This window comes from Somniosus microcephalus, chromosome 5, assembly GCF_052327205.1.
Source record: "Somniosus microcephalus isolate GS21.2 chromosome 5, FLI_Smic_1.0, whole genome shotgun sequence".
Taxonomy (NCBI): domain Eukaryota; kingdom Metazoa; phylum Chordata; class Chondrichthyes; order Squaliformes; family Somniosidae; genus Somniosus; species Somniosus microcephalus.
The window spans coordinates 182,249,576-182,272,709 of record NC_140991.1 but is presented as its reverse complement, the minus strand read 5'-3'; positions in this window follow the sequence as shown (position 1 = coordinate 182,272,709).

Sequence of the window (23,134 nt, the reverse complement as noted above, 5' to 3'; positions counted from 1 at the left end):
TATCCCACTCTCGGCTTTTCTTAAATCAGCCTCTCCCACTCTCGGCCTTTCTTAAATCAGCCTTTCCCGCTCTCGGCTCTTTATAAATCAGCCTCTCCCGCTCTCGGCTTTTTCTTAAATCAGCCTCTCCCGTTCTCGGCCTTTCTTAAATCAGCCTCTCCCACTCTTCGCTCTTTCTTAAATCAGCCTCTCCCGCTCGGCCTTTCTTAAATCAGCCGCTTCCGCTCTCGGCCGTACTTAAAATAGCCTCTCCCGCTCTCGGCTCAGTTTAAATCAGCCTCTCCTGCTCTGGGCCTTTCTTAAATCAGCCGCTTCCGCTCTCGGCCTTTCTTAAATCAGCCTCTCCCGCTCGGCCTTTCTTAAATCAGCCTCTCCCGCTCTCAGCTATGTTTAAATCAGCACCTCCCGCTCTCGGCCAATCTTAAATCAGCCTCTCCCACTCTCGGCCTTTCTTAAATCAGCCTCTCCCGCTCTCTGCTCTGTTTACATCAGCCCCACCCGCTCTCGGCTCTTTCTTAAATCAGCCTCTCCCGCTCTCGGCTCTGTTTTAATAAGCCTCTCCCGCTCTCGGCCTTTCTATAATCAGCCTCTCCCGCTCTCGGCCTTTCTTAAATAAGCCGCTTCCGCTCTCGGCCTTTCTTAAATCAGCCTCTCCCACTCTCGGCCTTTCTTAAATCAGCCTCTCCCGCTCTCGGCCTTTCTTAAATCAGCCTCTCCCGCTCTCGGCCTTTCTTAAATCAGGCGCTTCCTTTCTCGGCCTTTCTTAAATCAGCCTCTCCCGCTCTCAGCCTTTCTTAAATCAGCCTCTCCCGCACTCGGCTCTTTCTTAAGTCAGCATCAGCCACTCTCGGCCTTTCTTAAATCAGCCTCTCCCACTCTCGGCCTTTCTTAAATCAGCCTCTCCCGCTCTCGGCTCTTTCTTAAATCAAACGCTCCCACTCTTGGCCTTTCTTCAATCAGCCTCTCCAGCTCTCTGCCTTTCTTAAATCAGCCTCTCCAGCTCTCGGCCTTTCTTAAATCAGCCTCTGCTGCTCTCGGCCTTTCTTAAATCAGCCTCTCCCGCTCTCGGCCTTTCTTAAATCAACCTCTCCCGCTCTCGGCCTTTCGTAAATCAGCCTCTCCTGCTCTCGGCCTTTCTTAAATCAGCCTCTCCCACTCTCGGATCTTTCTTAAATCAACCTCTCCCACGCTTGGCCTTTCTTGATTCAGCCTCTCCTGCTCTCGGCTCTTTCTTAAATCAGCCTCTCCCGCTCTCGGCCTTGCTTAAATTAGCCTCTCCTGCTCTCGGCTCTTTCTTAAATCAACCTCTCCCACGCTTGGCCTTTCTTGATTCAGCCTCTCCCACTCTCGGCCTTTCTTAAATCAGCCTCTCCCACTCTCGGCCTTTCTTAAATCAGTCTCTCCCGCTCTCGGCTTTTTAAATCAGCCTCTCCCGCTCTCGGCTCTTTCTTAAATCAGCCTCTCCCGTTCTCGGCCTTTCTTAAATCAGCCTCTCCCGCTCTCGGCTCTTTATTAAATCAGCCTCTCCCGCTCTCGGCCTTTCTTAAATCAGCCGCTTCCGCTCTCGGCCTTTCTTAAATCAGCCTCTCCCGCTCTCGGCCTTTCTTAAATCAAACGCTCCCACTCTCGGCCTTTCTTAAATCAGCCTCACCCGCTCTCGGCCTTTCTTAAATCAGCCTCTCCTGCTCGAGGCCTTTCTTAATTCAGCCTCTCCGGCTCTCGGCCTTTCTTAAATCAATCTCTCCCGCTCTCGGCTCTTTCTTAAATCAGCCTCTCCCGCTCTCGGCTCTTTCTTAAATCAGCATCTCCCGCTCGGCCTTTCTTAAATCAGCCTCTCCCACTCTCGGCCTTTCTTAAATCAGCCGCTTCCGCTCTCGGCCTTTCTGAAATCAGCCTCTCCCGCTCTCAGCTCTGTTTAATCAGACTCTCCCGCTCACGGCTCTTTCTTATGTTAGCATCTCCCACTCTCGGCCTTTCTTAATTCAGCCTCTCCGGCTCTCGGCCTTTCTTAAATCAACCTCTCCCGCTCTCGGCCTTTCTGAAATCAGCCTCTCCCGCTCTCGGTTCTGTTTAAATCAGCCTCTCACGCTCTCGGCCTTTCTTAAATCAGCATCTCCCGCTCTCGGCCTTTCTTAAATCAGCCTCTCCCGCTCTCGGCCTTTATTAAATTATCCTCTCCCGCTCTCGGCCTATCTTAAATCAGCCTCTTCCGCTCTCGGCCTTTCTTAAGTCAGCCTCTCCCGCTCTCGGCCTTTCTTATATCAGCCTCTGCTGCTTTCGGCCTTTCTTAAATCAGTCTCTCCCGCTCTCGGCCTTTCTTAAATCAGACTCTCCCGCTCTCGGCCTTTCTTAAGTCAGCCTCTCCCACTCTCGGCCTTTCTTAAATCAGCCTCTCCCGCTCTCGGCTCTGTTTAAATCAGCCTCTCCCACTCTCGGCTCTTTCTTAAATCAGCCTCTCCCGTTCTTGGCCTTTCTTAAATCAGCCTCTCCCGCACTCGGCCTTTCTTAAATCAGCCTCTCCCGCTCTCGGCCTTTCTTAAATCAGCCTCTCCCGCTCTCGGCCTTTCTTAAATCAGCCGCTTCCGTTCTCGGCCTTTCTTAAATCAGCCTCTCCCGCTCTCAGCCCTGTTTAAATCAGCCTCTCCCGCTCTCGGCTCTTTCTTACGTCAGCATCTCCCACTCTCGGCCTTTCTTAAATCAAACGCTCCCACTCTTGGCCTTTCTTAAATCGGCCTCACCCACTCTCGGCCTTTCTTAAATCAGCCTCTCCCGCTCTCGGCCTTTCTTAAATCAGCCTCTCCCGCTCTCGGCCTTTCTTAAATCAGCCTCTCCTGCTCTCGGCCTGTCTTAAATCAGCCTCTCCCACTCTCGGCTCTTTCTTAAATCAACCTCTCCCACGCTCGGCCTTTCTTGATTCAGCCTCTCCTGCTCTCGGCCTTTCTTAATTCAGCCTCTCCCGCTCTCTGCCTTGCTTAAATCAGCCTCTTCTGCAATCGGCTCTTTCTTAAATCAACCTCTCCCACTCTCTGCCTTTCTTAAATCAACCTCTCCCACTCTCGGCCTTTCTTAAATCAGCCTCTCCCGCCCTCGGCCTTTCTTCAATCAGCCTCTCCCGCTCTCGGCTCTGTTTAAATCAGCCTCTCCCACTCTCGGCTCTTTCTTAAATCAGCCTCTCCTGTTCTCGGCCTTTCTTAAATGAGCCTCTCCCGCACTCGGCCTATCTTAAATCAGCCTCTCCCGCTCACGGCCTTTCTTAAATCAGCCTCTCCTGTTCTCGGCCTTTCTTAAATCAGCCTCTCCCGCACTCGGCCTTTCTTAGATCTGCCTCTCCCGCTCTCGGCTCTTTCTTAAATCAGCCTCTCCCGCTCGGCCTTTCTTAAATCAGCCTCTCCCGCTCTCGGCTCTTTTTAAATCAGCCTCTCCCGCTCTTCGCTCTTTCTTAAATCAGCCTCTCCCGCTCGGCCTTTCTTAAATCAGCCGCTTCCGCTCTCGGCCGTACTTAAAATAGCCTCTCCCGTTCTCGGCTCAGTTTAAATCAGCCTCTCCCGCTCTGGGCCTTTCTTAAATCAGCCGCTTCCGCTCTCGGCCTTTCTTAAATCAGCCTCTCCCGCTCGGCCTTTCTTAAATCAGCCTCTCCCACTCTCAGCTATGTTTAAATCAGCACCTCCCGCTCTCGGCTCTTTCTTAAATCAGCCTCTCCCGCTCTCGGCTCTGATTTAATAAGCCTCTCCCGCTCTCGGCCTTTCTATAATCAGCCTCTCCCGCTCTCGGCCTTTCTTAAATAAGCCGCTTCCGCTCTCGGCCTTTCTTAAATCAGCCTCTCCCACTCACGGCCTTTCTTAAATCAGCCTCTCCCGCTCTCGGCCTTTCTTAAATCAGCCTCTCCCGCTCTCGGCCTTTCTTAAATCAGCCGCTTCCTTTCTCGGCCTTTCTTAAATCAGCCTCTCCCGCTCTCAGCCTTTCTTAAATCAGCCTCTCCCGCACTCGGCTCTTTCTTAAGTCAGCATCAGCCTCTCTCGGCCTTTCTTAAATCAGCCTCTCCCACTCTCGGCCTTTCTTAAATCAGCCTCTCCCGCTCTCGGCTCTTTCTTAAATCAAACGCTCCCACTCTTGGCCTTTCTTCAATCAGCCTCTCCAGCTCTCTGCCTTTCTTAAATCAGCCTCTCCAGCTCTCGGCCTTTCTTAAATCAGCCTCTGCTGCTCTCGGCCTTTCTTAAATCAGCCTCTCCCGCTCTCGGCCTTTCTTAAATCACCCTCTCCCGCTCTCGGCCTTTCGTAAATCAGCCTCTCCTGCTCTCGGCCTTTCTTAAATCAGCCTCTCCCACTCTCGGATCTTTCTTAAATCAACCTCTCCCACGCTTGGCCTTTCTTGATTCAGCCTCTCCCACTCTCGGCCTTTCTTAAATCAGCCTCTCCCACTCTCGGCCTTTCTTAAATCAGTCTCTCCCGCTCTCGGCTTTTTAAATCAGCCTCTCCCGCTCTCGGCTCTTTCTTAAATCAGCCTCTCCGGCTCTCGGCCTTTCTTAAATCAACCTCTCCCGCTCTCGGCCTTTCTGAAATCAGCCTCTCCCGCTCTCGGTTCTGTTTAAATCAGCCTCTCCCGCTCTCGGCCTTTCTTAAATCAGCATCTCCCGCTCTCGGCCTTTCTTAAATCAGCCTCTCCCGCTCTCGGCCTTTATTAATTCATCCTCTCCCGCTCTCGGCCTATCTTAAATCAGCCTCTTCCGCTCTCGGCCTTTCTTAAATCAGCCTCTCCCGCTCTCGGCCTTTCTTATAACAGCCTCGGCAGCTCTCGGCCTTTCTTAAATCAGTCTCTCCCGCTCTCGGCCTTTCTTAAATCAGTCTCTCCCGCTCTCGGCCTTTCTTCAATCAGCCTCTCCCACTCTCGGCCTTTCTTAAATCAGCCTCTCCCGCTCTCGGCTCTGTTTAAATCAGCCTCTCCCACTCTCGGCTCTTTCTTAAATCAGCCTCTCCCGTTCTTGGCCTTTCTTAAATCAGCCTCTCCCGCACTCGGCCTTTCTTAAATCAGCCTCTCCCGCTCTCGGCCTTTCTTAAATCAGCCTCTCCCGCTCTCGGCCTTTCTTAAATCAGCCGCTTCCGTTCTCGGCCTTTCTTAAATCAGCCTCTCCCGCTCTCAGCCCTGTTTAAATCAGCCTCTCCCGCTCTCGGCTCTTTCTTACGTCAGCATCTCCCACTCTCGGCCTTTCTTAAATCAAACGCTCCCACTCTTGGCCTTTCTTAAATCGGCCTCACCCACTCTCGGCATTTCTTAAATCAGCCTCTCCCGCTCTCGGCCTTTCTTAAATCAGCCTCTCCTGCTCTCGGCCTTTCTTAAATCAGCCTCTACCACTCTCGGCTCTTTCTTAAATCAACCTCTCCCACGCTCGGCCTTTCTTGATTCAGCCTCTCCTGCTCTCGGCCTTTCTTAATTCAGCCTCTCCCGCTCTCTGCCTTGCTTAAATCAGCCTCTTCTGCAATCGGCTCTTTCTTAAATCAACCTCTCCCACTCTCGGCCTTTCTTAAATCAACCTCTCCCACTCTCGGCCTTTCTTAAATCAGCCTATCCCGCCCTCGGCCTTTCTTCAATCAGCCTCTCCCGCTCTCGGCTCTGTTTAAATCAGCCTCTCCCACTCTCGGCTCTTTCTTAAATCAGTCTCTCCTGTTCTCGGCCTTTCTTAAATGAGCCTCTCCCGCACTCGGCCTATCTTAAATCAGCCTCTCCCGCTCTCGGCCTTTCTTAAATCAGCCTCTCCTGTTCTCGGCCTTTCTTAAATCAGCCTCTCCCGCACTCGGCCTTTCTTAGATCTGCCTCTCCCGCTCTCGGCTCTTTCTTAAATCAGCCTCTCCCACTCGGCCTTTCTTAAATCAGCCTCTCCCGCTCTCGGCTCTTTCTTAAATCAGCCTCTCCCGCTCGGCCTTTCTTAAATCAGACTCTCCCGCTCACGGCTCTTTCGTACGTTAGCATCTCCCACTCTCGGCCTTTCTTAAATCACCCTCTCCCGCTCTCGGCCTTTCTTAAATCAAACTCTCCCACTCTCGGCCTTTCTTAAATCAGCCTCTCCCGCTCTCGGCCTTTCTTAAATCAGCCTCTCCCGCTCTAGGCCTTTCTTAAATCAGCCTCTCCCGTTCTCGGCGCTCTGTTTGAATCAGCCTCTCCCGCTCTCGGCCTTTCTTAAATCAGCCTCTTCCGCTCTCGGCTCTTTTTAAATAAGCCTCTCCCGCTCTCGGCCTTTCTTAAATCAGCCTCTCCCGCACTCGGCCTTTCTTAGATCTGCCTCTCCCGCTCTCGGCTCTTTCTTAAATCAGCCTCTCCCGCTCGGCCTTTCTTAAATCAGACTCTCCCGCTCACGGCTCTTTCGTACGTTAGCATCTCCCACTCTCGGCCTTTCTTAAATCACCCTCTCCCGCTCTCGGCATTTCTTAAATCAAACTCTCCCACTCTCGGCCTTTCTTAAATCAGCCTCTCCCGCTCTCGGCCTTTCTTAAATCAGCCTCTCCCGCTCTCGGCCTTTCTTAAATCAGCCTCTCCCGCTCTCGGCGCTCTGTTTGAATCAGCCTCTCCCGCTCTCGGCCTTTCTGAAATCAGCCTCTTCCGCTCTCGGCTCTTTTTAAATAAGCCTCTCCCGCTCTCGGCCTTTCTTAAATCAGCCTCTCCCGCTCTCAGCCTTTCTTAAATCAGCCTCTCCCGCTCTCGGCCTTTCTTAAATCAGCCTCTCCCACTCTCGGCCTTTCTTAAATCAGCCTCTCCCGCTCTAGGCCTTTCTTAAATCAGCCTCTCCCGCTCTCGGCGCTCTGTTTGAATCAGCCTCTCCCGCTCTCGGCCTTTCTTAAATCAGCCTCTTCCGCTCTCGGCTCTTTTTAAATAAGCCTCTCCCGCTCTCGGCCTTTCTTAAATCAGCCTCTCCCGCTCTCAGCCTTTCTTAAATCAGCCTCTCCCGCGCTCGGCCTTTCTTAAATCAGCCTCTCCCACTCTCGGCCTTTCTTAAATCAGCCTCTCCCGCCCTCGGCTCTTTATTAAATCAGCCTCTCCCACTCTTGGCCTTTCTTGAATCAGCCTCTACCGCTCTCGGCTCTTTCTTAAATCAGCCTCTTCCGCTCTCGGCCTTTTTAAAATCAGCCTCTCCCGCTCTCGGCCTTTATTAAATCAGCCGCTCCCGCTCTCGGACTTTCTTAAATCAGCCTCTCCCACTCTCGGCCTTTCTTAAATCAGCCTCTCCCGCTCTCGGCCTTTTTATACCAGCCTCTCCCGCACTCGGCCTTTCTTAAATCAGCCGCTTCCACTCTCGGCCTTTCTTAAATTAGACTCTCCCGCTCTCGGCCTTTCTTAAATCAGCCTCTCCTGCTCTCAGCGTTTCTTAAATCAGCCTCTCCCGCTCTCGGCCTTTCTTAAATCAGCCTCTCCCGCTCTCGGCCTTTCTTAAACCAGCCACTCCCGCTCTTGGCCTTTCTTAAATCAGCCTCTCACGCTCTCGGCTATTTTTAAATCAGCCTCTCCCGCTCTCGGCCTTTCTTAAATCAGCCTCTCCCGCTCTCGACCTTTCTTAAATCAGCCTCTCCCGCTCTCGGCTCTTTTTAAATCAGCCTCTCCCGCTCTCGGCCTTTCTTAAATCAGCCTCTCACGCTCTCATCTCTTTTAAAATCAGCCTCTCCCGCTCTCGGCCTTTCTTAAATCAGCCTCTCCCGCTCTCGGCCTTTCTTAAATCAGCCTCTCCCGCTCTCGTCCTTTCTTAAATCAGCCTCTCCCGCTCTCGGCCTTTCTTAAATCAGCCTCTCCCGCTCTCGGCCTTTCTGAAATCAGAATCTCCCGCTCTCGGCCTTTCTTAAATCAGCCTCTCCCGCACTCGGCTCTTTCTTAAGTCAGCATCAGCCACTCTCGGCCTTTCTTAAATCAGCCTCTCCCACTCTCGGCCTTTCTTCAATCAGCCTCTCCCGCTCTCGGCTCTTTCTTAAATCAAACGCTCCCACTCTCGGCCTTTCTTCAATCAGCCTCTCCAGCTCTCGGCCTTTCTTAAATCAGCCTCTCCAGCACGCGGCCTTTCTTAAATCAGCCTCTCCCGCTCTCGGCCTTTCTTAAATCAGCCTTTCCCGCTCTCGGCCTTTCTTAAATCAGCCTCTCCCACTCTCGGCTCTTTCTTAAATCAACCTCTCCCACGCTTGGCCTTTCTTGATTCAGCCTCTCCCGCTCTCGGCTCTTTATTAAATCAGCCTCTCCCGCTCTCGGCCTTGCTTAAATCAGCCTCTCCTGCTCTCGGCTCTTTCTTAAATCAACCTCTCCCACGCTTGGCCTTTCTTGATTCAGCCTATCCCACTCTCGGCTTTTCTTAAATCAGCCTCTCCCACTCTCGGCCTTTCTTAAATCAGCCTTTCCCGCTCTCGGCTCTTTTTAAATCAGCCTCTCCCGCTCTCGGCTATTTCTTAAATCAGCCTCTCCCGTTCTCGGCCTTTCTTAAATCAGCCTCTCCCGCTCTTTGCTCTTTCTTAAATCAGCCTCTCCCGCTCGGCCTTTCTTAAATCAGCCGCTTCCGCTCTTGGCCTTTCTTCAATCAGCCTCTCCAGCTCTCTGCCTTTCTTAAATCAGCCTCTCCAGCTCTCGGCCTTTCTTAAATCAGCCTCTGCTGCTCTCGGCCTTTCTTAAATCAGCCTCTCCCGCTCTCGGCCTTTCTTAAATCACCCTCTCCCGCTCTCGGCCTTTCGTAAATCAGCCTCTCCTGCTCTCGGCCTTTCTTAAATCAGCCTCTCCCACTCTCGGATCTTTCTTAAATCAACCTCTCCCACGCTTGGCCTTTCTTGATTCAGCCTCTCCCACTCTCGGCCTTTCTTAAATCAGCCTCTCCCACTCTCGGCCTTTCTTAAATCAGTCTCTCCCGCTCTCGGCTTTTTAAATCAGCCTCTCCCGCTCTCGGCTCTTTCTTAAATCAGCCTCTCCCATTCTCGGCCTTTCTTAAATCAGCCTCTCCCGCTCTCGGCTCTTTATTAAATCAGCCTCTCCCGCTCTCGGCCTTTCTTAAATCAGCCGCTTCCGCTCTCGGCCTTTCTTAAATCAGCCTCTCCCGCTCTCGGCCTTTCTTAAATCAAACGCTCCCACTCTCGGCCTTTCTTAAATCAGCCTCACCCGCTCTCGGCCTTTCTTAAATCAGCCTCTCCTGCTCGAGGCCTTTCTTAATTCAGCCTCTCCGGCTCTCGGCCTTTCTTAAATCAACCTCTCCCGCTCTCGGCTCTTTCTTAAATCAGCCTCTCCCGCTCTCGGCTCTTTCTTAAATCAGCATCTCCCGCTCGGCCTTTCTTAAATCAGCCTCTCCCACTCTCGGCCTTTCTTAAATCAGCCGCTTCCGCTCTCGGCCTTTCTGAAATCAGCCTCTCCCGCTCTCAGCTCTGTTTAATCAGACTCTCCCGCTCACGGCTCTTTCTTATGTTAGCATCTCACACTCTCGGCCTTTCTTAATTCAGCCTCTCTGGCTCTCGGCCTTTCTTAAATCAACCTCTCCCGCTCTCGGCCTTTCTGAAATCAGCCTCTCCCGCTCTCGGTTCTGTTTAAATCAGCCTCTCCCGCTCTCGGCCTTTCTTAAATCAGCATCTCCCGCTCTCGGCCTTTCTTAAATCAGCCTCTCCCGCTCTCGGCCTTTATTAAATCATCCTCTCCCGCTCTCGGCCTATCTTAAATCAGCCTCTTCCGCTCTCGGCCTTTCTTAAATCAGCCTCTCCCGCTCTCGGCCTTTCTTATATCAGCCTCTGCTGCTCTCGGCCTTTCTTAAATCAGTCTCTCCCGCTCTCGGCCTTTCTTAAATCAGTCTCTCCCGCTCTCGGCCTTTCTTCAATCAGCCTCTCCCACTCTCGGCCTTTCTTAAATCAGCCTCTCCCGCTCTCGGCTCTGTTTAAATCAGCCTCTCCCACTCTCGGCTCTTTCTTAAATCAGCCTCTCCCGTTCTTGGCCTTTCTTAAATCAGCCTCTCCCGCACTCGGCCTTTCTTAAATCAGCCTCTCCCGCTCTCGGCCTTTCTTAAATCAGCCTCTCCCGCTCTCGGCCTTTCTTAAATCAGCCGCTTCCGTTCTCGGCCTTTCTTAAATCAGCCTCTCCCGCTCTCAGCCCTGTTTAAATCAGCCTCTCCCGCTCTCGGCTCTTTCTTACGTCAGCATCTCCCACTCTCGGCCTTTCTTAAATCAAACGCTCCCACTCTTGGCCTTTCTTAAATCGGCCTCACCCACTCTCGGCCTTTCTTAAATCAGCCTCTCCCGCTCTCGGCCTTTCTTAAATCAGCCTCTCCCGCTCTCGGCCTTTCTTAAATCAGCCTCTCCTGCTCTCGGCCTTTCTTAAATCAGCCTCTACCACTCTCGGCTCTTTCTTAAATCAACCTCTCCCACGCTCGGCCTTTCTTGATTCAGCCTCTCCTGCTCTCGGCCTTGCTTAATTCAGCCTCTCCCGCTCTCTGCCTTGCTTAAATCAGCCTCTTCTGCAATCGGCTCTTTCTTAAATCAACCTCTCCCACTCTCGGCCTTTCTTAAATCAACCTCTCCCACTCTCGGCCTTTCTTAAATCAGCCTCTCCCGCCCTCGGCCTTTCATCAATCAGCCTCTCCCGCTCTCGGCTCTGTTTAAATCAGCCTCTCCCACTCTCGGCTCTTTCTTAAATCAGCCTCTCCTTTTCTCGGCCTTTCTTAAATGAGCCTCTCCCGCACTCGGCCTATCTTAAATCAGCCTCTCCCGCTCTCGGCCTTTCTTAAATCAGCCTCTCCTGTTCTCGGCCTTTCTTAAATCAGCCTCTCCCGCACTCGGCCTTTCTTAGATCTGCCTCTCCCGCTCTCGGCTCTTTCTTAAATCAGCCTCTCCCGCTCGGCCTTTCTTAAATCAGCCTCTCCCGCTCTCGGCTCTTTCTTAAATCAGACTCTCCCGCTCACGGCTCTTTCGTACGTTAGCATCTCCCACTCTCGGCCTTTCTTAAATCACCCTCTCCCGCTCTCGGCCTTTCTTAAATCAAACTCTCCCACTCTCGGCCTTTCTTAAATCAGCCTCTCCCGCTCTCGGCCTTTCTTAAATCAGCCTCTCCCGCTCTAGGCCTTTCTTAAATCAGCCTCTCCCGCTCTCGGCGCTCTGTTTGAATCAGCCTCTCCCGCTCTCGGCCTTTCTTAAATCAGCCTCTTCCGCTCTCGGCTCTTTTTAAATAAGCCTCTCCCGCACTCGGCCTTTCTTAAATCAGCCTCTCCCGCACTCGGCCTTTCTTAGATCTGCCTCTCCCGCTCTCGGCTCTTTCTTAAATCAGCCTCTCCCGCTCGGCCTTTCTTAAATCAGACTCTACCGCTCACGGCTCTTTCGTACGTTAGCATCTCCCACTCTCGGCCTTTCTTAAATCACCCTCTCCCGCTCTCGGCATTTCTTAAATCAAACTCTCCCACTCTCGGCCTTTCTGAAATCAGCCTCTTCCGCTCTCGGCTCTTTTTAAATAAGCTTCTCCCGCTCTCGGCCTTTCTTAAATCAGCCTCTCCCGCTCTCAGCCTTTCTTAAATCAGCCTCTCCCGCTCTCGGCCTTTCTTAAATCAGCCTCTCCCACTCTCGGCCTTTCTTAAATCAGCCTCTCCCGCTCTAGGCCTTTCTTAAATCAGCCTCTCCCGCTCTCGGCGCTCTGTTTGAATCAGCCTCTCCCGCTCTCGGCCTTTCTTAAATCAGCCTCTTCCGCTCTCGGCTCTTTTTAAATAAGCCTCTCCCGCTCTCGGCCTTTCTTAAATCAGCCTCTCCCGCTCTCAGCCTTTCTTAAATCAGCCTCTCCCGCGCTCGGCCTTTCTTAAATCAGCCTCTCCCACTCTCGGCCTTTCTTAAATCAGCCTCTCCCGCCCTCGGCTCTTTATTAAATCAGCCTCTCCCACTCTTGGCCTTTCTTGAATCAGCCTCTACCGCTCTCGGCTCTTTCTTAAATCAGCCTCTTCCGCTCTCGGCCTTTTTAAAATCAGCCTCTCCCGCTCTCGGCCTTTATTAAATCAGCCGCTCCCTCTCTCGGACTTTCTTAAATCAGCCTCTCCCACTCTCGGCCTTTCTTAAATCAGCCTCTCCCGCTCTCGGCCTTTTTATACCAGCCTCTCCCGCACTCGGCCTTTCTTAAATCAGCCGCTTCCACTCTCGGCCTTTCTTAAATTAGACTCTCCCGCTCTCGGCCTTTCTTAAATCAGCCTCTCCTGCTCTCAGCGTTTCTTAAATCAGCCTCTCCCGCTCTCGGCCTTTCTTAAATCAGCCTCTCCCGCTCTCGGCCTTTCTTAAACCAGCCACTCCCGCTCTTGGCCTTTCTTAAATCAGCCTCTCACGCTCTCGGCTATTTTTAAATCAGCCTCTCCCGCTCTCGGCCTTTCTTAAATCAGCCTCTCCCGCTCTCGACCTTTCTTAAATCAGCCTCTCCCGCTCTCGGCTCTTTTTAAATCAGCCTCTCCCGCTCTCGGCCTTTCTTAAATCAGCCTCTCACGCTCTCATCTCTTTTAAAATCAGCCTCTCCCGCTCTCGGCCTTTCTTAAATCAGCCTCTCCCGCTCTCGGCCTTTCTTAAATCAGCCTCTCCCGCTCTCGTCCTTTCTTAAATCAGCCTCTCCCGCTCTCGGCCTTTCTTAAATCAGCCTCTCCCGCTCTCGGCCTTTCTGAAATCAGAATCTCCCGCTCTCGGCCTTTCTTAAATCAGCCTCTCCCGCACTCGGCTCTTTCTTAAGTCAGCATCAGCCACTCTCGGCCTTTCTTAAATCAGCCTCTCCCACTCTCGGCCTTTCTTCAATCAGCCTCTCCCGCTCTCGGCTCTTTCTTAAATCAAACGCTCCCACTCTCGGCCTTTCTTCAATCAGCCTCTCCAGCTCTCGGCCTTTCTTAAATCAGCCTCTCCAGCACGCGGCCTTTCTTAAATCAGCCTCTCCCGCTCTCGGCCTTTCTTAAATCAGCCTTTCCCGCTCTCGGCCTTTCTTAAATCAGCCTCTCCCACTCTCGGCTCTTTCTTAAATCAACCTCTCCCACGCTTGGCCTTTCTTGATTCAGCCTCTCCCGCTCTCGGCTCTTTATTAAATCAGCCTCTCCCGCTCTCGGCCTTGCTTAAATCAGCCTCTCCTGCTCTCGGCTCTTTCTTAAATCAACCTCTCCCACGCTTGGCCTTTCTTGATTCAGCCTATCCCACTCTCGGCTTTTCTTAAATCAGCCTCTCCCACTCTCGGCCTTTCTTAAATCAGCCTTTCCCGCTCTCGGCTCTTTTTAAATCAGCCTCTCCCGCTCTCGGCTATTTCTTAAATCAGCCTCTCCCGTTCTCGGCCTTTCTTAAATCAGCCTCTCCCGCTCTTTGCTCTTTCTTAAATCAGCCTCTCCCGCTCGGCCTTTCTTAAATCAGCCGCTTCCGCTCTTGGCCTTTCTTCAATCAGCCTCTCCAGCTCTCTGCCTTTCTTAAATCAGCCTCTCCAGCTCTCGGCCTTTCTTAAATCAGCCTCTGCTGCTCTCGGCCTTTCTTAAATCAGCCTCTCCCGCTCTCGGCCTTTCTTAAATCACCCTCTCCCGCTCTCGGCCTTTCGTAAATCAGCCTCTCCTGCTCTCGGCCTTTCTTAAATCAGCCTCTCCCACTCTCGGATCTTTCTTAAATCAACCTCTCCCACGCTTGGCCTTTCTTGATTCAGCCTCTCCCACTCTCGGCCTTTCTTAAATCAGCCTCTCCCACTCTCGGCCTTTCTTAAATCAGTCTCTCCCGCTCTCGGCTTTTTAAATCAGCCTCTCCCGCTCTCGGCTCTTTCTTAAATCAGCCTCTCCCATTCTCGGCCTTTCTTAAATCAGCCTCTCCCGCTCTCGGCTCTTTATTAAATCAGCCTCTCCCGCTCTCGGCCTTTCTTAAATCAGCCGCTTCCGCTCTCGGCCTTTCTTAAATCAGCCTCTCCCGCTCTCGGCCTTTCTTAAATCAAACGCTCCCACTCTCGGCCTTTCTTAAATCAGCCTCACCCGCTCTCGGCCTTTCTTAAATCAGCCTCTCCTGCTCGAGGCCTTTCTTAATTCAGCCTCTCCGGCTCTCGGCCTTTCTTAAATCAACCTCTCCCGCTCTCGGCTCTTTCTTAAATCAGCCTCTCCCGCTCTCGGCTCTTTCTTAAATCAGCATCTCCCGCTCGGCCTTTCTTAAATCAGCCTCTCCCACTCTCGGCCTTTCTTAAATCAGCCGCTTCCGCTCTCGGCCTTTCTGAAATCAGCCTCTCCCGCTCTCAGCTCTGTTTAATCAGACTCTCCCGCTCACGGCTCTTTCTTATGTTAGCATCTCACACTCTCGGCCTTTCTTAATTCAGCCTCTCTGGCTCTCGGCCTTTCTTAAATCAACCTCTCCCGCTCTCGGCCTTTCTGAAATCAGCCTCTCCCGCTCTCGGTTCTGTTTAAATCAGCCTCTCCCGCTCTCGGCCTTTCTTAAATCAGCATCTCCCGCTCTCGGCCTTTCTTAAATCAGCCTCTCCCGCTCTCGGCCTTTATTAAATCATCCTCTCCCGCTCTCGGCCTATCTTAAATCAGCCTCTTCCGCTCTCGGCCTTTCTTAAATCAGCCTCTCCCGCTCTCGGCCTTTCTTATATCAGCCTCTGCTGCTCTCGGCCTTTCTTAAATCAGTCTCTCCCGCTCTCGGCCTTTCTTAAATCAGTCTCTCCCGCTCTCGGCCTTTCTTCAATCAGCCTCTCCCACTCTCGGCCTTTCTTAAATCAGCCTCTCCCGCTCTCGGCTCTGTTTAAATCAGCCTCTCCCACTCTCGGCTCTTTCTTAAATCAGCCTCTCCCGTTCTTGGCCTTTCTTAAATCAGCCTCTCCCGCACTCGGCCTTTCTTAAATCAGCCTCTCCCGCTCCCGGCCTTTCTTAAATCAGCCTCTCCCGCTCTCGGCCTTTCTTAAATCAGCCGCTTCCGTTCTCGGCCTTTCTTAAATCAGCCTCTCCCGCTCTCAGCCCTGTTTAAATCAGCCTCTCCTGCTCTCGGCTCTTTCTTACGTCAGCATCTCCCACTCTCGGCCTTTCTTAAATCAAACGCTCCCACTCTTGGCCTTTCTTAAATATGCCTCACCCACTCTCGGCCTTTCTTAAATCAGCCTCTCCCGCTCTCGGCCTTTCTTAAATCAGCCTCTCCCGCTCTCGGCCTTTCTTAAATCAGCCTCTCCTGCTCTCGGCCTTTCTTAAATCAGCCTCTACCACTCTCGGCTCTTTCTTAAATCAACCTCTCCCACGCTCGGCCTTTCTTGATTCAGCCTCTCCTGCTCTCGGCCTTGCTTAATTCAGCCTCTCCCGCTCTCTGCCTTGCTTAAATCAGCCTCTTCTGCAATCGGCTCTTTCTTAAATCAACCTCTCCCACTCTCGGCCTTTCTTAAATCAACCTCTCCCACTCTCGGCCTTTCTTAAATCAGCCTCTCCCGCCCTCGGCCTTTCTTCAATCAGCCTCTCCCGCTCTCGGCTCTGTTTAAATCAGCCTCTCCCACTCTCGGCTCTTTCTTAAATCAGCCTCTCCTTTTCTCGGCCTTTCTTAAATGAGCCTCTCCCGCACTCGGCCTATCTTAAATCAGCCTCTCCCGCTCTCGGCCTTTCTTAAATCAGCCTCTCCTGTTCTCGGCCTTTCTTAAATCAGCCTCTCCCGCACTCGGCCTTTCTTAGATCTGCCTCTCCCGCTCTCGGCTCTTTCTTAAATCAGCCTCTCCCGCTCGGCCTTTCTTAAATCAGCCTCTCCCGCTCTCGGCTCTTTCTTAAATCAGACTCTCCCGCTCACGGCTCTTTCGTACGTTAGCATCTCCCACTCTCGGCCTTTCTTAAATCACCCTCTCCCGCTCTCGGCCTTTCTTAAATCAAACTCTCCCACTCTCGGCCTTTCTTAAATCAGCCTCTCCCGCTCTCGGCCTTTCTTAAATCAGCCTCTCCCGCTCTAGGCCTTTCTTAAATCAGCCTCTCCCGCTCTCGGCGCTCTGTTTGAATCAGCCTCTCCCGCTCTCGGCCTTTCTTAAATCAGCCTCTTCCGCTCTCGGCTCTTTTTAAATAAGCCTCTCCCGCACTCGGCCTTTCTTAAATCAGCCTCTCCCGCACTCGGCCTTTCTTAGATCTGCCTCTCCCGCTCTCGGCTCTTTCTTAAATCAGCCTCTCCCGCTCGGCCTTTCTTAAATCAGACTCTACCGCTCACGGCTCTTTCGTACGTTAGCATCTCCCACTCTCGGCCTTTCTTAAATCACCCTCTCCCGCTCTCGGCATTTCTTAAATCAAACTCTCCCACTCTCGGCCTTTCTGAAATCAGCCTCTTCCGCTCTCGGCTCTTTTTAAATAAGCTTCTCCCGCTCTCGGCCTTTCTTAAATCAGCCTCTCCCGCTCTCAGCCTTTCTTAAATCAGCCTCTCCCGCTCTCGGCCTTTCTTAAATCAGCCTCTCCCACTCTCGGCCTTTCTTAAATCAGCCTCTCCCGCTCTAGGCCTTTCTTAAATCAGCCTCTCCCGCTCTCGGCGCTCTGTTTGAATCAGCCTCTCCCGCTCTCGGCCTTTCTTAAATCAGCCTCTTCCGCTCTCGGCTCTTTTTAAATAAGCCTCTCCCGCTCTCGGCCTTTCTTAAATCAGCCTCTCCCGCTCTCAGCCTTTCTTAAATCAGCCTCTCCCGCGCTCGGCCTTTCTTAAATCAGCCTCTCCCACTCTCGGCCTTTCTTAAATCAGCCTCTCCCGCCCTCGGCTCTTTATTAAATCAGCCTCTCCCACTCTTGGCCTTTCTTGAATCAGCCTCTACCGCTCTCGGCTCTTTCTTAAATCAGCCTCTTCCGCTCTCGGCCTTTTTAAAATCAGCCTCTCCCGCTCTCGGCCTTTATTAAATCAGCCGCTCCCGCTCTCGGTCTTTCTTAAATCAGCCTCTCCCACTCTCGGCCTTTCTTAAATCAGCCTCTCCCGCTCTCGGCCTTTTTATACCAGCCTCTCCCGCACTCGGCCTTTTCTTAAATCAGCCGCTTCCACTCTCGGCCTTTCTTAAATTAGACTCTCCCGCTCTCGGCCTTTCTTAAATCAGCCTCTCCTGCTCTCAGCGTTTCTTAAATCAGCCTCTCCCGCTCTCGGCCTTTCTTAAATCAGCCTCTCCCGCTCTCGGCCTTTCTTAAACCAGCCACTCCCGCTCTTGGCCTTTCTTAAATCAGCCTCTCACGCTCTCGGCTATTTTTAAATCAGCCTCTCCCGCTCTCGGCCTTTCTTAAATCAGCCTCTCCCGCTCTCGACCTTTCTTAAATCAGCCTCTCCCGCTCTCGGCTCTTTTTAAATCAGCCTCTCCCGCTCTCGGCCTTTCTTAAATCAGCCTCTCACGCTCTCATCTCTTTTAAAATCAGCCTCTCCCGCTCTCGGCCTTTCTTAAATCAGCCTCTCCCGCTCTCGGCCTTTCTTAAATCAGCCTCTCCCGCTCTCGTCCTTTCTTAAATCAGCCTCTCCCGCTCTCGGCCTTTCTTAAATCAGCCTCTCCCGCTCTCGGCCTTTCTGAAATCAGAATCTCCCGCTCTCGGCCTTTCTTAAATCAGCCTCTCCCGCACTCGGCTCTTTCTTAAGTCAGCATCAGCCACTCTCGGCCTTTCTTAAATCAGCCTCTCCCACTCTCGGCCTTTCTTCAATTAGCCTCTCCCGCTCTCGGCTCTTTCTTAAATCAAACGCTCCCACTCTCGGCCTTTCTTCAATCAGCCTCTCCAGCTCTCGGCCTTTCTTAAATCAGCCTCTCCAGCACGCGGCCTTTCTTAAATCAGCCTCTCCCGCTCTCGGCCTTTCTTAAATCAGCCTTTCCCGCTCTCGGCCTTTCTTAAATCAGCCTCTCCCACTCTCGGCTCTTTCTTAAATCAACCTCTCCCACGCTTGGCCTTTCTTGATTCAGCCTCTCCCGCTCTCGGCTCTTTATTAAATCAGCCTCTCCCGCTCTCGGCCTTGCTTAAATCAGCCTCTCCTGCTCTCGGCTCTTTCTTAAATCAACCTCTCCCACGCTTGGCCTTTCTTGATTCAGCCTATCCCACTCTCGGCTTTTCTTAAATCAGCCTCTCCCACTCTCGGCCTTTCTTAAATCAGCCTTTCCCGCTCTCGGCTCTTTTTAAATCAGCCTCTCCCGCTCTCGGCTATTTCTTAAATCAGCCTCTCCCGTTCTCGGCCTTTCTTAAATCAGCCTCTCCCGCTCTTCGCTCTTTCTTAAATCAGCCTCTCCCGCTCGGCCTTTCTTAAATCAGCCGCTTCCGCTCTTGGCCTTTCTTCAATCAGCCTCTCCAGCTCTCTGCCTTTCTTAAATCAGCCTCTCCAGCTCTCGGCCTTTCTTAAATCAGCCTCTGCTGCTCTCGGCCTTTCTTAAATCAGCCTCTCCCGCTCTCGGCCTTTCTTAAATCACCCTCTCCCGCTCTCGGCCTTTCGTAAATCAGCCTCTCCTGCTCTCGGCCTTTCTTAAATCAGCCTCTCCCACTCTCGGATCTTTCTTAAATCAACCTCTCCCACGCTTGGCCTTTCTTGATTCAGCCTCTCCCACTCTCGGCCTTTCTTAAATCAGCCTCTCCCACTCTCGGCCTTTCTTAAATCAGTCTCTCCCGCTCTCGGCTTTTTAAATCAGCCTCTCCCGCTCTCCGCTCTTTCTTAAATCAGCCTCTCCCATTCTCGGCCTTTCTTAAATCAGCCTCTCCCGCTCTCGGCTCTTTATTAAATCAGCCTCTCCCGCTCTCGGCCTTTCTTAAATCAGCCGCTTCCGCTCTCGGCCTTTCTTAAATCAGCCTCTCCCGCTCTCGGCCTTTCTTAAATCAAACGCTCCCACTCTCGGCCTTTCTTAAATCAGCCTCACCCGCTCTCGGCCTTTCTTAAATCAGCCTCTCCTGCTCGAGGCCTTTCTTAATTCAGCCTCTCCGGCTCTCGGCCTTTCTTAAATCAACCTCTCCCGCTCTCGGCTCTTTCTTAAATCAGCCTCTCCCGCTCTCGGCTCTTTCTTAAATCAGCATCTCCCGCTCGGCCTTTCTTAAATCAGCCTCTCCCACTCTCGGCCTTTCTTAAATCAGCCGCTTCCGCTCTCGGCCTTTCTGAAATCAGCCTCTCCCGCTCTCAGCTCTGTTTAATCAGACTCTCCCGCTCACGGCTCTTTCTTATGTTAGCATCTCACACTCTCGGCCTTTCTTAATTCAGCCTCTCTGGCTCTCGGCCTTTCTTAAATCAACCTCTCCCGCTCTCGGCCTTTCTGAAATCAGCCTCTCCCGCTCTCGGTTCTGTTTAAATCAGCCTCTCCCGCTCTCGGCCTTTCTTAAATCAGCATCTCCCGCTCTCGGCCTTTCTTAAATCAGCCTCTCCCGCTCTCGGCCTTTATTAAATCATCCTCTCCCGCTCTCGGCCTATCTTAAATCAGCCTCTTCCGCTCTCGGCCTTTCTTAAATCAGCCTCTCCCGCTCTCGGCCTTTCTTATATCAGCCTCTGCTGCTCTCGGCCTTTCTTAAATCAGTCTCTCCCGCTCTCGGCCTTTCTTAAATCAGTCTCTCCCGCTCTCGGCCTTTCTTCAATCAGCCTCTCCCACTCTCGGCCTTTCTTAAATCAGCCTCTCCCGCTCTCGGCTCTGTTTAAATCAGCCTCTCCCACTCTCGGCTCTTTCTTAAATCAGCCTCTCCCGTTCTTGGCCTTTCTTAAATCAGCCTCTCCCGCACTCGGCCTTTCTTAAATCAGCCTCTCCCGCTCTCGGCCTTTCTTAAATCAGCCTCTCCCGCTGTCGGCCTTTCTTAAATCAGCCGCTTCCGTTCTCGGCCTTTCTTAAATCAGCCTCTCCCGCTCTCAGCCCTGTTTAAATCAGCCTCTCCCGCTCTCGGCTCTTTCTTACGTCAGCATCTCCCACTCTCGGCCTTTCTTAAATCAAACGCTCCCACTCTTGGCCTTTCTTAAATCGGCCTCACCCACTCTCGGCCTTTCTTAAATCAGCCTCTCCCGCTCTCGGCCTTTCTTAAATCAGCCTCTCCCGCTCTCGGCCTTTCTTAAATCAGCCTCTCCTGCTCTCGGCCTTTCTTAAATCAGCCTCTACCACTCTCGGCTCTTTCTTAAATCAACCTCTCCCACGCTCGGCCTTTCTTGATTCAGCCTCTCCTGCTCTCGGCCTTGCTTAATTCAGCCTCTCCCGCTCTCTGCCTTGCTTAAATCAGCCTCTTCTGCAATCGGCTCTTTCTTAAATCAACCTCTCCCACTCTCGGCCTTTCTTAAATCAACCTCTCCCACTCTCGGCCTTTCTTAAATCAGCCTCTCCCGCCCTCGGCCTTTCTTCAATCAGCCTCTCCCGCTCTCGGCTCTGTTTAAATCAGCCTCTCCCACTCTCGGCTCTTTCTTAAATCAGCCTCTCCTTTTCTCGGCCTTTCTTAAATGAGCCTCTCCCGCACTCGGCCTATCTTAAATCAGCCTCTCCCGCTCTCGGCCTTTCTTAAATCAGCCTCTCCTGTTCTCGGCCTTTCTTAAATCAGCCTCTCCCGCACTCGGCCTTTCTTAGATCTGCCTCTCCCGCTCTCGGCTCTTTCTTAAATCAGCCTCTCCCGCTCGGCCTTTCTTAAATCAGCCTCTCCCGCTCTCGGCTCTTTCTTAAATCAGACTCTCCCGCTCACGGCTCTTTCGTACGTTAGCATCTCCCACTCTCGGCCTTTCTTAAATCACCCTCTCCCGCTCTCGGCCTTTCTTAAATCAAACTCTCCCACTCTCGGCCTTTCTTAAATCAGCCTCTCCCGCTCTCGGCCTTTCTTAAATCAGCCTCTCCCGCTCTAGGCCTTTCTTAAATCAGCCTCTCCCGCTCTCGGCGCTCTGTTTGAATCAGCCTCTCCCGCTCTCGGCCTTTCTTAAATCAGCCTCTTCCGCTCTCGGCTCTTTTTAAATAAGCCTCTCCCGCACTCGGCCTTTCTTAAATCAGCCTCTCCCGCACTCGGCCTTTCTTAGATCTGCCTCTCCCGCTCTCGGCTCTTTCTTAAATCAGCCTCTCCCGCTCGGCCTTTCTTAAATCAGACTCTACCGCTCACGGCTCTTTCGTACGTTAGCATCTCCCACTCTCGGCCTTTCTTAAATCACCCTCTCCCGCTCTCGGCATTTCTTAAATCAAACTCTCCCACTCTCGGCCTTTCTGAAATCAGCCTCTTCCGCTCTCGGCTCTTTTTAAATAAGCTTCTCCCGCTCTCGGCCTTTCTTAAATCAGCCTCTCCCGCTCTCAGCCTTTCTTAAATCAGCCTCTCCCGCTCTCGGCCTTTCTTAAATCAGCCTCTCCCACTCTCGGCCTTTCTTAAATCAGCCTCTCCCGCTCTAGGCCTTTCTTAAATCAGCCTCTCCCGCTCTCGGCGCTCTGTTTGAATCAGCCTCTCCCGCTCTCGGCCTTTCTTAAATCAGCCTCTTCCGCTCTCGGCTCTTTTTAAATAAGCCTCTCCCGCTCTCGGCCTTTCTTAAATCAGCCTCTCCCGCTCTCAGCCTTTCTTAAATCAGCCTCTCCCGCGCTCGGCCTTTCTTAAATCAGCCTCTCCCACTCTTGGCCTTTCTTAAATCAGCCTCTCCCGCCCTCGGCTCTTTATTAAATCAGCCTCTCCCACTCTTGGCCTTTCTTGAATCAGCCTCTACCGCTCTCGGCTCTTTCTTAAATCAGCCTCTTCCGCTCTCGGCCTTTTTAAAATCAGCCTCTCCCGCTCTCGGCCTTTCTTAAATCAGCCTCTCCCGCTCTCGGCCTTTTTATACCAGCCTCTCCCGCACTCGGCCTTTTCTTAAATCAGCCGCTTCCACTCTCGGCCTTTCTTAAATTAGACTCTCCCGCTCTCGGCCTTTCTTAAATCAGCCTCTCCTGCTCTCAGCGTTTCTTAAATCAGCCTCTCCCGCTCTCGGCCTTTCTTAAATCAGCCTCTCCCGCTCTCGGCCTTTCTTAAACCAGCCACTCCCGCTCTTGGCCTTTCTTAAATCAGCCTCTCACGCTCTCGGCTATTTTTAAATCAGCCTCTCCCGCTCTCGGCCTTTCTTAAATCAGCCTCTCCCGCTCTCGACCTTTCTTAAATCAGCCTCTCCCGCTCTCGGCTCTTTTTAAATCAGCCTCTCCCGCTCTCGGCCTTTCTTAAATCAGCCTCTCACGCTCTCATCTCTTTTAAAATCAGCCTCTCCCGCTCTCGGCCTTTCTTAAATCAGCCTCTCCCGCTCTCGGCCTTTCTTAAATCAGCCTCTCCCGCTCTCGTCCTTTCTTAAATCAGCCTCTCCCGCTCTCGGCCTTTCTTAAATCAGCCTCTCCCGCTCTCGGCCTTTCTGAAATCAGAATCTCCCGCTCTCGGCCTTTCTTAAATCAGCCTCTCCCGCACTCGGCTCTTTCTTAAGTCAGCATCAGCCACTCTCGGCCTTTCTTAAATCAGCCTCTCCCACTCTCGGCCTTTCTTCAATTAGCCTCTCCCGCTCTCGGCTCTTTCTTAAATCAAACGCTCCCACTCTCGGCCTTTCTTCAATCAGCCTCTCCAGCTCTCGGCCTTTCTTAAATCAGCCTCTCCAGCACGCGGCCTTTCTTAAATCAGCCTCTCCCGCTCTCGGCCTTTCTTAAATCAGCCTTTCCCGCTCTCGGCCTTTCTTAAATCAGCCTCTCCCACTCTCGGCTCTTTCTTAAATCAACCTCTCCCACGCTTGGCCTTTCTTGATTCAGCCTCTCCCGCTCTCGGCTCTTTATTAAATCAGCCTCTCCCGCTCTCGGCCTTGCTTAAATCAGCCTCTCCTGCTCTCGGCTCTTTCTTAAATCAACCTCTCCCACGCTTGGCCTTTCTTGATTCAGCCTATCCCACTCTCGGCTTTTCTTAAATCAGCCTCTCCCACTCTCGGCCTTTCTTAAATCAGCCTTTCCCGCTCTCGGCTCTTTTTAAATCAGCCTCTCCCGCTCTCGGCTATTTCTTAAATCAGCCTCTCCCGTTCTCGGCCTTTCTTAAATCAGCCTCTCCCGCTCTTCGCTCTTTCTTAAATCAGCCTCTCCCGCTCGGCCTTTCTTAAATCAGCCGCTTCCGCTCTTGGCCTTTCTTCAATCAGCCTCTCCAGCTCTCTGCCTTTCTTAAATCAGCCTCTCCAGCTCTCGGCCTTTCTTAAATCAGCCTCTGCTGCTCTCGGCCTTTCTTAAATCAGCCTCTCCCGCTCTCGGCCTTTCTTAAATCACCCTCTCCCGCTCTCGGCCTTTCGTAAATCAGCCTCTCCTGCTCTCGGCCTTTCTTAA